This window comes from Amblyomma maculatum, chromosome 4 (genome assembly GCF_055883805.1).
Source record: "Amblyomma maculatum isolate TAMU_Amacu chromosome 4, ASM5588380v1, whole genome shotgun sequence".
NCBI classification, from domain to species: Eukaryota; Metazoa; Arthropoda; class Arachnida; order Ixodida; family Ixodidae; genus Amblyomma; species Amblyomma maculatum.
In genome coordinates this window covers 185,097,242-185,112,815 of record NC_139347.1, presented here as the reverse complement: position 1 = coordinate 185,112,815, position 15,574 = coordinate 185,097,242, and the positions used below count along the sequence as shown (strand labels likewise).

Below are 15,574 nucleotides of genomic sequence, written 5' to 3'. Positions count from 1 at the left end.
ATTGTTTGCTTCCCTGTACTTAACGGGTAGGCCATTTAAATGATGAGTAGAGCAGTGGGGCAAGAGACTTACACTATAGATACACGTAGAGTCTGTCGCTTTTCTAATAATCGCTTCTTTTATTTCAGATCGTCAGTGTTGTGAACATCGTAATCATGGTCTTCATGATTCTTTTCCTTGGACATTATCTGGAAGAACTCCCAGTCGTGCGTATATTAGCCTGTATCCGTACCTAGACCCACTGCATGTGTTGATAGGAATACGGGAAGCGTTTTGTAGCACATGTGCTGCATTGCTTCTAAACTCATAGAAATTTCTTTGCACAGTACCTGTCAGTACGGTGACTAATTTGTCACGTCAGAAAGCTTGAAGGCGTATATAATGGGGCCGAAATGACAATGTTACTCTCCAGAAATTACTCCAGATGCAGATACTGCAGGTTTTCATATATTTGACATTCGGAACTACACAAGCGCGCAAAATCGGCACGCCATGCCAATTTGTGTTAAGCTGCGATTAGTTGATAGTAATGTCGCCAGATAAACGTTCATGTACTTTTCTGAGTTTTTCAAGCTTTAGCGAACAGTGTTGCAAGCATCGAATGAATGCTGTGCTCTGCTGTGCTGTCGAGGGGACAATTTCATTGTAGCCATCTGACTAGGTCTCCCATTTAAAAATGAAATCACGAAGTGTTGTTAAATATGAAGTGAATTCAGCTCCCAATCTTGGACATCTCTTGAATTTACTCTAAAAATAGCTGCAAAGTTTACGCTAAACATGATCCGAATCTTTGTTCAAAGCCTAGTTACAAATGGCAAAATAGAAAGAATTCCATCATTTCCCGAAGTGCATTAGGACCTTTTTAAAGAATTTGCCAGCCTTTATTATTTTTTCCTGTTCAGTGCACTTATTAAAAATAGGGATTGAAGAGTGTCACTACTGAAGAGTATTTCTGCTAACTAGAAGGCGCGCCTGAAGGGGCATAACATGTCGGTGCTACAGACAGTTTACATGGGTAGAACCGCACTTATTTTGAAATTCCACGAGAAGCTCGCGCCTGATTTTGAAAGGTGCAGCATTTTGTGATCAATAGAGTTCCATTTTCGAGGGTCGAGAGGAGTAAATGTCACAAGGTAAAAATCACTTTGTAGCATTTAAAAACGGCCGGCCGGCCTGGATACGGCTAATTGTCTTTCGGCGGGCTCATAGAGCAGATATCTAAATCTGTGCGCATAGGAGCGATTCTGTTTGTAATCGTTTGCTTACATTTTGCGTCGTGTGCGTGACTGATCGCAATGTTGTCAGAACGTTGCGAGTGCTTTTAACCCTTCTCTTGTTATTTCAGTGCGTCCTGGCAGCCATCATCGTGACCTCATTAAAGAGCATTGTAATGCAGGTCCGCAACTTCAAACGGTACTGGGATGTTTCCAAGATCGATGGTGTAAGGTCAACATTTCCCTCTCCTTTCTAGGCATGAAATACCTTCAGCACCGATTGCCGGCTTGGTGTCGCGGACAATATGGCACCGAACAGGAGACAAACATAGAGGCGAACTAAAAAAAGAGAACGAGAAAGACAAAAAAGAGAGAAAAGGTAGACCTAAGCAAGCTCGAGCTACCCATTGGTGCCTACATGCTTGGCAGACGCCTTATCAGCACATGCTTCATTGTTTTCGTTCGTTCCGTGCTGGTTTCGTTACACGGTGAAGTCTCGAACATCCTTCACATGATATGGAACTGCAAAGAGCAATTAGAGAAATATAAAGCTCGAGCGGTCAGCAAAGCGGAGTGGGAGGCAGAGCTGTGGTCCACACGGGTCTCTCTGAGCAGCGCAGCCTGCTCACCAGGGCCCGGGAGACAGCCCAGGCCAATGGTATCCTGGACTGAGGAAATCACCCTCGCTATTCCGTTAAACAATTAACGTTTACTCTCTCTCTCCAAAGTGTCACTTCTCTCTCGATAGCTAAAATGCGCCGTCGTGGAGGAGACGTACGGAAGCAGAAATGAGTCGTCATTGAGCACGGTACACCTTTCCTATTTAATTTCATGACACGTCCAATCTCTTCGGCGAGGTCGACTGGTATTTTTATTCTTCGATGACCTGTTATTTTCGACATAAAAGTTGCAGGAGGGGCAGGGCTGGAAACCTGTCATCCGGGGTTGGGACACCGCTTTCACCAATTGTGGCACGCCCTTCTCACCACACGGTAATCTGTTGTTGGAGTATTGATCGTTTTCACCGTCTAGGGCCGACGACAGCATTTGCTACGTGCGTCTTCTCTTTCAGTCGGTCTTTGCACATCTCTCTCAGCTTTCCGCTGTAAGCCCAGTCGCCACTGACGACTCGACCAGAGACATTTCGTAGGCCGTTAAATGTTTTTTGTACTCTCAACTCAATTACACAAAAACAGAAGTGATCCTGAACTCCGCGTACGGACACACTTCTTTTTTGCATCGATTAAATATTGCATGCTCCAGGCGAGCAAAATATAGTTTAAGTGGATGTTGCCTGATAACAGCTGGAAACAGGGCAGAGTGACTATGACATAAATTCCATGAATAGCGGGGAGAAGTTACTAGCAGAGGTAGCACAGAGAAATAATGTACAGGTAATGAATACCTTCTTCCGTGAATGGGAAAAGGAAGGACCCCAGTAAAAGACATGAATAGGCTCCGTACTGTAAACCACCTCTGGCTTCGTGCACGATTTGGAGGTCCTAGCAAATGTGACATGTTGGCAGACGAGGTATCGAATTAGCCTAGACTTTGATAGAAAACAAGAACGAGTAAGGAAGGAGACCATCAATCTGTTGCGGCAAGAAAGGAATTATAGAAATTCAAGATATCTTTTAACAACATATTATCGGCTTTAACACGGGACAAGAGCCTGAATTTTCAACAATTGAACAAATTATTCCGAGAGCACTGCCGAATCTGCAGTGGAAAAATGCGAAAGCCTGAGCGTTGTTGCTGCACACAGTATATCGCGCGCCCCTTGTACAGCTTTTTCTAGCAAGGCCAGGGCTCAAAACCTTGCAGATATAAGAATGCTTTGGGGAACGGTCATTGTGCTGAAGCGTTCATAGTAATTCTGGTGATGCTTATGATGATCGTTAAACCCAGGGTTTTCAGAATTACAGATAACGAACAGACGATAAATTAGAACCTATGATGCATATAACTACGGCTAAAAGAGCTACACCTTTTGATTTGTCTTTAAAATCCGACTTCCTAGTCTATAATTTCATGAGGCGCATGACCTGCTACAACTTTGAATGCCAGAAATAAATGCTTTGAAGAAGGGGTGTTGTATGCAACAGCGCACACCTAAGGCAAAAAAAAAATGGTAGTGTTTCTAAAATTATTCCCTTCCTTGCAGCAAGTGTGGATTGTGTCCTTCGGTGCCACTGTTGTGTTCGACATCATCACCGGCCTGGCATGTGGCGTTGGCTTTTCCCTGCTCACACTGATCTACAAGGTGCAGCGGTGAGTGTGTTAAAAAGCATCAACGGGCCCAGCAGGCGGCGGCCTCGCAAATTTGTTCTTGTGTTGCATATGCTTAAGGATCATGTCAAATGAGGCGGTGTTGTGGCGCCCTGCATGTTTCTGAAAAAGGCGAAGAGAACTGTTTTCTTTTTACATTTATGTAGGCTGAATCGCGCTGCTTGATCGAAAAGTGAGCCTTCTGCAGCACTCTTTCTCACCTTTCACTTTAGGCGACTCAGAAGCCAATAATCTGTTCGCTTTCACATCCCAAAAAGCTTTCTCTAAGGTTCCTTCCTCTGGTGTTTCTCAGAGTGCGGAAGAAGTATCAATTTGCACTCGCGCTCATACTTAATGAATCCGGGCCACAGTCCTCGCACGATCACATGTATGCAAACGAGAACAACTTGAATCTAGTCAAGTAGACTGTATCAGATACAAGCTTTCATTCCATCATACTAATTCAGCGAATAATCTGGTGTGTACGCCTCTTTAGGGTATTTACGACATTGGCAAGTACTACTGCCGTTAAATGCAACCATGCCTAATTTTTGACACATGTGAAAGACCAAAGGCAGAATCATTTTCTAAGGATGCAAGGTCTAACCATGTGTGTATCCACAGAGCTCTTCGTGTTCATGTTTTATTCGATTGTTACACACTGAGCACATTTTTAATAAGGGTTAAAGACAAGCTCAATTCCAAATTGCAGTATTTAAGGTCTACAAACTTCGTGCGCACAAAGCTCAAGGCGCAACGCAGTGAGGATTTTAAAAATAATTCGTTATTTAGGACGTACCTCGCTGTGATAAGTTCAGAAAGTATGAAACAAGAGTGATGGGCTGAAAACACGCATTGAGAGAATGATCTCCTGGCATCATTCTACCAGGCACTGCGCAGTCAACCTCCAACTCGCAGTCATCTGAAAGTTTGAAACCGCTCAGGGATGTCACATTCTTTAGAAATGTACTAAGGCGGCAAGTGTATCACAGGAGCAGAAGCGGTGTGCGCGGATATTGTAATGTACGTAACGAAACAAGGGTAGAGATAAAAATATCTTAGTCTAGCCGTTTCTAGCCATTTCTATGGTTATTTTTAAATTATATCTAGGTTGTCTATGAAAAGGATTAATAAAAGCAACAGGGCATTTTATGTGCTGCATCAAAATGAATGCTAACATGGTTCTTCTTTTGGGCTCCTTTAGATAACGTCTATTATGAGGTTATCTAAAAGAATATAATTTTTTTTTTCTGAACTTGTCCTTCAGAAACTCGATTTCAGATTAGTAGCGCGTGATAGTGCGTGGTTTTTAAATACCGAAAAAACTAACATGAAACCGGGCCAATGTAAAGCCCATATGTGTGCAGTGCGGCTAGAATATAGCTGAGTGGAGCAGTGGAATGTTCACATTCCTAATATTGGTGAATCATGGGCTGACTTCCCCCCGCAAAATACTGAGCAGCATATGGCAGCGGCGATAACAGCAAGCATGCTCGTCGGTCGTCGAACTGCTAAAGCTCACTGCGCTCGTCAGGGTTTAATTTAAACTCTGCAGAGGAACATCCAGACAAAGTCCCCAAAAGGGACTATAACAACCGGAAACACTGTGGAAACAGGCGTGAGTTGCTACAGTCATTCGAGATACACCTCAGCACATCTTGCGCTACGAGGACAGTGATAAAGCCGTGTCTGGTGGTTTTGAGCATGCACATGCAAAACAAACCTTCATGTCATTGCCTAGATCATTCTGCGCGTTACAAGTGAAATGTTAATGCTGCATGTTTGCGGCTGTTGGTAGCAACAAATAAAATAAACATTACAACTTTTCGTGTGATTATACTCTCCCATTAAAAATCATCGCCTTGACAATTGCAAAATAAACAGAAACGGAGAAGGTGAACAAAGCTTTAGAGAGCAGGCATCACGGGCCTTTAGCGCGCGAATCAGGGCTTCAGGCGCACAACTTGTACGATTTTGGTTGCACGTGGTGCGACTGAGACAATGTCGCGCCGTTTGGGAATACTTTGTAGCCCAGTTTTCGACGCTTTAAAGGACTTTGTATGGACCGAATTCGGCGTAACAGCTTCTCACTCTCTCCGCCGCGGCGAATCGGCATCCAAACCCAAACTCGGTTTCCCGTTTTTATATTCCACGTTGTAGCGTCGGCGTCGGTGTGTTCTTGATCTTTAACGCGAAACCGGCCGAGTCGTCGGGCTTCCTCTGCAAGGTGAATGTAGGAGGCAGCGTCAAGTTCAGCTCTTTTGACACATGCGGCAGCATTGATTCGAGCCTTGTTGTAGGCTCCCTGACATGCACAAAATGGAAGGGGGTCACCCTGGATATCTCCTTGGTGGCGCTGTTGTAGGCGGAGATTAAGAATGGCAAGATTTTGTCCCATTTATTATGTCTGACGTCCACTTACATGGCAATCACGAAATCGCTTTCTCAGGACGCTCCATAAGTTCATTTGGTCTGCGAATGGTATAGGCAGTTGTCCTCCTATGGCTTGTCTGATTTTAGTTCAATAAGACTTGCGTGAGCTCACCCGTAAATGCTGTTCCCTTGTCATTGATGAGCACGTCAGGAGCGCCGTGTAGCAGGAGGATACGTTCAACAAAAACTTAGCAACTTCCTTTGTGGTACCGTTAGGCAGGGCTTTTGCTTCGGAGCAGCGAGTCACATAATCAGTGACCACGATGATTCACTTGTTACCGTTGATGAAGTTTGGAAGAGGACAATGAGATCCATCCCTATTTGGTGAAAGCACTCAGTGTATGGTGTTCACCAGCCCAGAAGGTCTCATGGAGACTGTTTTTCATCGCTGACACGCATGACAGGTATTATTGCAATGTACAACGTCGGCAGCTGGCCTTGGCCAATAATACCTTTCTTGAATTTGGTGTAACGTGCATGTTAGCTCAAGATGCCCTGCCGTCAGCTCATCGTGTAGCGCGTACAGAATTTCACCTTTGAGGTTTTTAGACACTACAAGGTCTATGGTCGTGTTGGGTGAAAAGTTTGTCAAAAAGAGAACGCCGTTATAAAGACGAAGAACGACAGCTCAAGTCTGAACAGAGCATGTTGTTTTGTGTACCAGGTATCGAATAGGCTTAGTCACAGTCGTACACGAAGCTGTTGTACGAAGCTGCTGGCGCTTACCTTGTTTTTCTTTTTCTTCTCCTTCGTTATATATGACACACACCCACAGTGGAGGACTGGCCAGAATTCATTGTAGGTGATACAATATAATTGATAATGTCGATTTTACTGTATGATAGATAACCTACCGATCCCAAGATGGCATCGTCGTCGTCTTTCGTCGGCGCTTCAACGGGAGCTCGCGATAAACAGTATGCGTCGGAATGCTTGTGACAAGCCTTGTAGTCCACAGTGAGCTCGAATTCCAGACGACGACGGGTGTATAGAATAAGTTGGCTGGAGGGATCACTCAAATTGACGAGCCAGCGAAGAGCATCATGATCGCTCACAACCCTGAACGGTCGTCCGTGCAAGTAGAGGCGAAATATTGACGTGACCCAGGCGATGGCGAGGCATTCTTTCTTGGCTGTCAAATAATTTGCTTATGTTTTCGATAAGGGTCGGCTAGCCTACGCAATAGCTTTTTCCTGTCCGTCAACTTCTTTTTTCTTTTGATGAGAAGAGCTCCCAGCCCCGCTTGCACCGGTGTATATTTCAGTCTCGGCGTTTCCATCAAAGTGGATGAGGACAGGAGGGGACTGTAGATGGCGCTGTTCACTGAAACCTTCAGCTTGCGGCGCTTCCCTTTTAAAGTGCACGTCCGCCTTTGTAATTGGGGTCAAAAGTTCGATCATGTACGAAAGTTTACTGACAAATCATCGGTAATACGTACCAGTCCAAGAAGCCTGCGCACAACTTTCGTGTCAGCAGCCTGTAGAAACTCTGCAGTCGCACTTCTCGTGTTTCAGTGTTAGCCCTGATGACTTGACTGCCTTTTCAGATGGTCTTCGAACTTACAAAAAAGACAGCGACGTCATCTAAGTATACCAGACAATTGCCACTTCAGTCCTGCCAGTACGGCATCCATTGCTCGCTGGATCGTCGCTGGTGCGGAGCAGAGGCCAAAGGGCATTTCTTTGAAATCAAACAGGCCATCTATATGATGAATGCGTTCTTTTTGAGTTCTCTTTCGTCGTCCTGAATTTTTCAGTAGCCGTTCTCAAGTCCATCGATGAGGAGTACCTAGCGTGGCTGAGCCGCTCCAGTGGGTCGTCGATGCAGGGGAGGGGGTAGACATCCCCTTTTGTTATGCTATACAAGTGGCGGTAATCAACGTAGAAACGAAGTGTGCAACCTTTATCCTTCACCTGAACAACTCGTGCCACCCAGGAACTCCTCGACGGCTGGATTACGTCATCTCGAAGTGTTTGATCGGCATGCTCGCGGATGGCCTGGCGTTCTCGTGGCGATACACGGCAGGACATTTGGGGAAGAGGCCGGCGAGATCGTCAGTGACAGTACAGCACTTGGCAAATGATGTTTGTCGCACCTTCGAAATTGCCGAGAAGCACTCGCTGTAGCCCTCAAGAAGACTTCGAATCTGGTCTTTTCTGCTCAGTAGTAAAGATGGGTTGCTTTCAGACGAAGGCTGATGACTTCCGTCAGGTGTAATTTGTCAGATTGTGTCGGGAGGGCGAATACATCTCAGTAGTCTGTTAAATCGTCGAGAAACGTAGTCCTCTTGCCTTTGTTGAGATGACGGTGTCCTTCAGTGAAGTTCGTTACGAACACCTGAGCTTGTCCATTGCTGAAATGGGCGATGCCTATCTCGAGGCCCTGCCATCGACCTAGTAGCAGCTGGTTGTTTCCCTCCACGACGCTTTCTGAAGTTCCGATGTCTCCAGTACCCAGGCAGAGGACGCAGACTGCCCAGGGTGGTGCGGTTAACTCTTCTACAAGTAGGTTTATAGCGACATGATACATTAAAGTCGTCGTAGCAGGCATGGCTTTCTCCTTCCAAAGGTTGGAAAGCTTTAGCTAATGTTCGATAATCGCCCAATGTTCACTCAGACTTTACACCCAAAATAACATAACCTGAGCACTGCCATAAGACCACGAAGATGGCAAGTTATAATTACGTCCATTTACTGTAACTCTTTCAGTGCATCACCCCGATGGAGAGAGAGGGAGAGAAATATTACTTGACTTCTTTTTTCATGAACTTAATACATAGAATAGGTAAGTGTCTACAAGGAGGTGCCTTTGTCTAGGACTGAAATGGGACCTTCCGCACACAAACATCAAAGTGTTCAAAACAAATGCAGCATTGACGAAAGTGTATTAAAAGATATATACAACAGCACTGTAAGCAATAAAAGAATAAATCCACACAAGTTTCCAAGAAATGTCGTGATAATAACAAAATCTCACTACACCAGGTGAAAGCGCATATAAGAATAAAGAAAAAAAAAGAATATACAAAGAGTGAAAGAACAATTTCGCAAGGCAAAGCATAATATGCCTGATATGTCACGTTCTGAATTACACATATGAAACCACCTAAGGGAGCGCGGAACGCCGAGACTTTTGGAAGCCATCCGGAACGACTTCGTAATTAAGGTCCCCAACTGGTCGTAGCGCCTTGTACGGTCCGAAGTATTGGCAGAGGAGTTTCTCGCTGAGGCCCCGTCGGCGTATCGGAAACCAAACCCACACACGGTCTCCAGTTGCGTACCGAGCATCACGGTATCGGAGTTTGTATCGTTGGGCATCTCGGCGTTGCTGGTTCTAAATTCGCAGCCTGGCTAGCTGACAGGCCTCTTCGGCGAGGTGTAGAAAGGCGTGAGCATCATCGTGCTGACTATCGTCGTCCAGATGTGGCAATATGGCGTCAAGCATTGTGGTCACTTCGCAGCCGTGGCATTCCTCGTCGTCGCTTTGGGCTTTCGCCAAAGCCCAAAGCGACGACAACGAATGCGCCGGGTCGATATGATTATCATGCAATAGGCGCGTCGTGTTAGCGTTGTGTGCACTGAATGTCGAAATTCTAATAGCTAGGTATTGTAAAGATTGTAACGATGACAATTGAGTTTGGTAAGTGCTGCCCAATTAGAGTATGCCATAGTTAATATGGGAGTGAACGACTGCATGATACAATGACGTAAACGTAGATTCAGAAAAGAATGGACGGGATTTGACCAGAACTCGAATGCCATGAGCAATTTTTTATGCGATATAAATGATGACGAAACACTACATTTCCTAATATGTGCAAGAATCGTTGGGAGGAACTGTGTGGCGATTATTGAAACGGAAGAGATCGGATTAGGCAATTACGGGCGCGAAGTAAATAACATAAGTTTTGTCTTAGTATGATTGACTTGTAGACGACTTAGATGGCATCAAGCCCGAACGTTAGCGAGGTTATAGTTAAGTTTCCCAGGTAGCACAAAGTGGGCTATGAAGGGTGGGCCCCGGTGGGCCCGATGTAGGCATGCAGGACAGCCCCGGTGGGCTCAATGTGGGTGCTGCAAGAGGGGCCGACGTAGGCCCGAAGAGGGCTGTCGACAAAGCCCCAATTGGCCCCACTAGGGGCCGATGCAGGCAGCCCTAGCGGGGCTGCCCACATTTTTCCGGCATTGTTAAAAGGGCACATCCCGCCAACTCCCCGCGATGGTCCTACTTTGGACCGATTTGGGCAGCCGCTTTGGAGGAACATTTTTTTTTATTTCAGTTAGCCCCTCAGAAAATGACATAGGACCAATGCGGGTTCTATAGCGCTAGCCGCACTTGGGCTTGCCCACATTATTCTCATAGGGGTCCGACGTAGGAAATTGATGGAAAGCCCTAGTCCAAGTTTTCCCAATCAATATTTGTGCACATAATTAAGTAATTACTTTATACATGTCTGCACTTTCTAAACAGCCACAATATTAAATTTTACAATAATTCTTAACATTCATCTAGCCGAAATGACTATCTTGTTCAGGCTATGGAGATGTGTGTTCTGAACAGTAATATTGTACTGCGAGTTGCAGGCTGTCCAAAGCAACCACATAATAGGCAGCAGTTAGCAATCAGTTTGTTTTAGTATATGTAGCGCAATTTGCACGAGCGCGAGAACTAAAGCCATGTAAATTTCTAATCAACTAAACGTGGCCACAACTGTTATACAAATCATCTATAACAGTAATTTAGGGCAACATCTAATGCAAATAAAAGTTGGAAACAATGATTACGCAATTGCACGCACGCCTTCTAGCCCCATTACGGCCGATGTGGGACCTACAGCGGTTTTGTGTGGGCAGCCCCAATTGGGCTGGGTGTTGGTTTTGAACCTAAAGCCCACTTGCTATTGCACGTGCCTTCAAATTCCCCACAAGGGACCAATTTTGGTATCATGCGGGCCCTCCCGCCTTCCAGCCCTATTACGGCCCATGTGGGATATAAAGCAGTTTTATGTGGGCAGCCCCAATTGGGCTGGACGTTGTTTTTGAACCTAGCGCCCACCTGCTGTTGCACGGGCCTTCAAAGCCCCCACAAAGGACCCATTTTGGCACCATGCGGGCACGCCCGCCTTCCAGCCCCATTACAGCCTATGTGGGACCTAAAGCGGTTTAGCTAAGGCTGCCTCATTTGGGCTTCACGAGGGCTTGCCCAAATTGAGCCCTTATTCATATTTCACCTGCCCTCAAGTAACCTACAAGGGGCCGATTTGGGCAGCATGTGGGTATGTCTGTTTTCTTGCCCCACTACGGCCGATGTTGGTCCCACAAAGATTTAATGGGGGCGGCCTCACTTCGGATCTATGAGGGCTTTCCCACAAAAAGCCCACATTTAGGTTGGATTGCCCTCAAATATCCGGCAAGGGACCCTTGTGGTCTGGATGCAGGAATGTGCTCTGCATTAGCCCAAGAAACGCCGCTATGGGACCCATGCAGGCGGAGCAGGGGCAAGCCCAAATGGGGCTTGCCCACATTTGCCCCATCGGGGACCGATGCAGGTTTTATGATGGTTGCCCCAGCCCCATTTGCCTACATCGGACCCACTGGGGCCCCACATTCAGTGCTACCTGGGTTGCTAACTAGTAATATGATGTATTTTTCAAAGCTTCGGCTTGTGCAATTTATGGATGTAAGACAGGCAGGTCATTATGTAAATTCAAAAGACAAGCTGCCCTCAGATGAAATCTTGCGGGGTGTCTTTATTGTTACATTTGAGTAAGTGCCAGTAACTATGGCACTCTAATTTCTATGCACGAAGTAACTAAAAAGTAACAATAAAGGTTGATACTCAAACGCTTGCGCTTCCAGGAAAACAAGGACGAGCGCTGCAATGCCAATCGCTTCGAGTTTAAAAAAACGAATGGCGTGATTAAGGGAGTCGAAAGCTTTGGATAAGCCTCTAAACACAGAGCCGGCAGAGTTCCCATTGTCAAGTGCCTTTTCAAGTGGCTTTGTAGAAAAAGTGCTAGACCGATAGAGTAATACGGTTGCTACCAGAGGTACAAATCAACGGCACATCTCATGTTGTCGTTACTTTCTTGAGCTGGGAGGCAAATTGTCCACTGATGACTTAGTAGTCAACTCCGGTGTGATTGTGCGGCTGTCGAGAGCAACTCCAAGGTCACTTGTTCGCGTCTTAGCTCGCAATGCGCCTTGGCCTTGGTGTCCGGTCTCGGCACTGTTGTGTACTAAGGTCACTGCCAGGGCACACCGTTGTCATTTCGCTACGCGGTGGTGTTAGTTTAGAGTATGATCGCGTAATCGTCGATATTGTCGTCATGTGTAGCGGCGGTGTAAACGTTGCACCGTGATCACTCGTCGATGACGGGCCTTTGGACGGAGGGTCTTTGTTAGTTCGACGTGCAGCAACCTGACCTCCAATGGTTGATGTCTTGAGCTTCCCCCTATGAAGACCAGAGGACCTTCGTCGCACGTAGCTGTGGCTTGGCGACGCGAACGTGCGATGAACGGCGAATGTTAGCGGGAAAGACTGCTTGACGACACATGTCCTCTGCGCAAGTGGTTGTCGGTTTCTTCTAGTCGTTCGCTCATGCGAGGTCGTGGGGCATCGAATGCGAAACTGCGAAGGCTGATACGTCTGTACGGGTCGTGGCGTTGAATGCGGCCGGCTTCACCGCAATGGAAGCATAGTGGGCGGTTTTTTCAAGTTCCCTTCTCGGGGCTTTGGAGTCGCTCATGAATAGACGAGCGGAGGCCAATTGGTGGCGTTCAGGGGCAGGCTGGAAACGGCGACGGCTTGGCGTCTGTCCTCGTGGTGGTGTGCTAGCAACGTGGCGGCGTAGCTCATCCATTGCCCCCAACGTATGGGAGTCCAACGCCTGTTACACCTTGCAGACGTTGTCCGTGAACGCCGCTACCTGTGGCCGTTTGGATGACTGCAGCAGCCAGCGGAGTTCTCAGACGCCTTCGCGAATGATATGCCGCAGGTTGTCTTTGATCAGAGACGTTGTATCGGTGTAGATAGGGGAGACTTTATATGGGCTGTTATATTGCCGGGCTCAGGAGTCGAGGTTCTTTTCATGGTGGACGCTTCTCGAATGATCTCGGCAATGGTTTTCGGCGGGTTCTTGGCGAGGCCGGCAAAAAGCGAATCTATGATGCCTCCAATTGGAAACTGCACCTTATTTTCTTCGAGCTTGTCTGGGTCGGCTTGACAGAAAAGCATTCTATTTTTTCTACGTAAGCGAGGATGGACTCGGATAGCTGGACATTGAACTGAAGAACCCGTGCGGCTCTTTTCTTCCTCACGACGCTGGGGAATGCCTTCAACAAATGCTTCTGGAATGCCTCCTAGGTCGTTAGAGATGACTCATGGTTTTCATACCACGTACGGGCTGTGCCATTAAGCGTGAAGGTATTCCGAAGCTTTAAAACGTCGTCCCAGTGGTTTAAGGCTGCCACTCTCTCGTATTGATTAAGCCAACCTTCGACATCTCTTTTGACGCGTTGAGAAATGGGCGGCGCTCGGGGCTGCTGCGTAACAACAGGAATCGACGCTGCCGGCTGGGTCATCGAGGATGAAGAAGCTTCCCTCCGGAGTGGAGTGGGCAGCGGTAGTAGCCGGTGTTCAAATAATTAGCCTTCAAGTTGACGGCCGACTCGGTGCGCTGCTGAAACATTCCCCAGTACGACACGTCCAGTAATTTTGTCGCGAGTTTAGGGGTGACCGGTGTGCGAAGCAGGACCTGCACCAGGTGCTACATGGCGGTGACAACGCCGAAGACAACAAATGGAGAGCCTATTTTTGCATTCAAAGTAACTCTTTATTGGGCTTATTTGTGCCCACAAAAGACGTGCTCGTCGCGTGTCGAACTGCGAATACCAGTTGATCTCTTCAGCGCTCAGTTAAACGTTGGCGAATAAACATTCATATAAAGCCTCACAAGTGACTAGAACACCCTGGAACAGTGTACATACAGACTCCAGTGGCTTACTATCACTCAAAACATATCTGCGCATCTTGCCCAACGAGGAAAATGAGAAAGGCATGTCCAGCTGCTCTGATCATGCACAAACAGAACACACAGCCCGCCGGGGGGACGCAGTGGTTGCGGCGCTTGACTACTGTTCCTAAGGGTGCGGGATTGAATCTCGACCTCGGCGGCCGCTTTTCGATGGAGGCGAAAAACAAGGCGCCCGTGGGCTGTGCGATATTAGTGTACAGTGTTCTGCAACTTTATCGAACTCCCGTTTGAAAACTTCTCCCGCCTCAATCGGAGGCTCATTTGCGCTGAAACCGCGCAGAAAGCTTGCGATTTGTTGTCCCCTTCTTCACGAGGTAAGTGAGGTTTGGCCGCGCATGGTGAGAAAGCAGAACCATCTGCGACGAGACTAAGAGGCAAAAAACGCCAGCGAAGAGTTTCTAGCAAAATTCAGCTGTGGCGTCATCTGGCGTCGCTGGAGGAAAGCGCTGCGGTTCAAAAGCGCCGAGGCAAGCATGGCACATTCATGTAACGGTGTTAGATAGTGCCACTGCTGCCTTTTGGCGGAAAATTTACGTTTTCGTCTTTTGCACCCCAGTCTCGCCGCAGACGGTTCTGGTTTGTCATCACGCGCGGCCAAACCAAGTAAGCACCATGGTCAAACTTACCTCGTAAAGAAGGGGACACCAACGCGCAAACTTTCTGCGCAGTTGCAGCGCAAATGAGTCTCCGATTGAGGCAGGAGAATTTTTCAGGCGGGGGTTCGATAAAGTTGCAGAGCACTGTACGTTAAAGAATCCCAGGTGGTCGAAATTTCTGGAGTCCTCCACTACGGCATCTCTCATAGCCTGAGTCGCTTTGTGACGTTAAACCTTATAAACAAAACCTTCGTGACGTAGCTTAGATCATTATGCGCGTGACACGCAAAACGATTAGGCCGTATTCCTGCAGCTGTTGGCAGCAGCAAACAAACTAAACATTACATTAGTTCGAGCAATATGAATCAGGATCGCGGACTTGTTGCCGACTAAATGACTACGAAGAAAAGCTTCAAGACGCTGCACATGTTGTGCATTTTTTGAACGAGGAGAAAAGGCGCTGCTGCATTTTTTATTCAAATAATAGCCTGATACTGATGAGAAAATATACGAGCAGTAATCTAGAAAATACTACAGTTCTTTCAGTCTCTTCACTATAATGTGTTAACAGTGACTGCTGTTTAGATCCGAGTTAGTGAAACTGCTCAATAAAATTTAGTTCTTTTTATTTATGCAGGCCAAAGACGTACTTGCTCGGTCCTGTTGCTGATACGGAGTTCTTTGTGCCCATTAAGAAGTATGAAAAGGTAAGAGTTACTGATTAAAATACCGGCAATTATTGCATATTAGGTAGTAAGAACATTTTAGGCTCAGTTCGTTTTAAATCAAGTGGGACTCAAGGAAGACAGTATGCTTCATATCAGTGATATTGTTACGAGGGGTGTCTATTGTCAGAGTGCCGAACACATCGAGAAGGCAGAGAGCTCGGCCGGTCAACGGCTGCGCATCCGGCATGAGAGCTTTTCCCAACGCCTTTATTATTGTCTTCTGTTATTTTTTTCACGTTCATGCGGGCTGCTACAATGTTAACGTTCTTGGGCTACTACGTTGTTATTTTTATTGGATAC

The 15,574-nt window shown here is 46.7% G+C and overlaps 1 pseudogene across 1 annotated transcript in view; it reads left to right on the top strand.

Annotated features, from left to right (window-relative positions):
• LOC146193820 (prestin-like) overlaps positions 1 to 15,574 on the top strand; it is a 170,623-nt pseudogene that overhangs the window by 137,415 nt on the left and 17,634 nt on the right. The window contains exons 11-14 of the transcript XR_014706868.1: positions 129 to 206; positions 1,346 to 1,441; positions 3,379 to 3,485; positions 15,184 to 15,253. The product of XR_014706868.1 is annotated as a prestin-like (transcript). The remainder of the gene's footprint in view (positions 1 to 128; positions 207 to 1,345; positions 1,442 to 3,378; positions 3,486 to 15,183; positions 15,254 to 15,574) is intronic.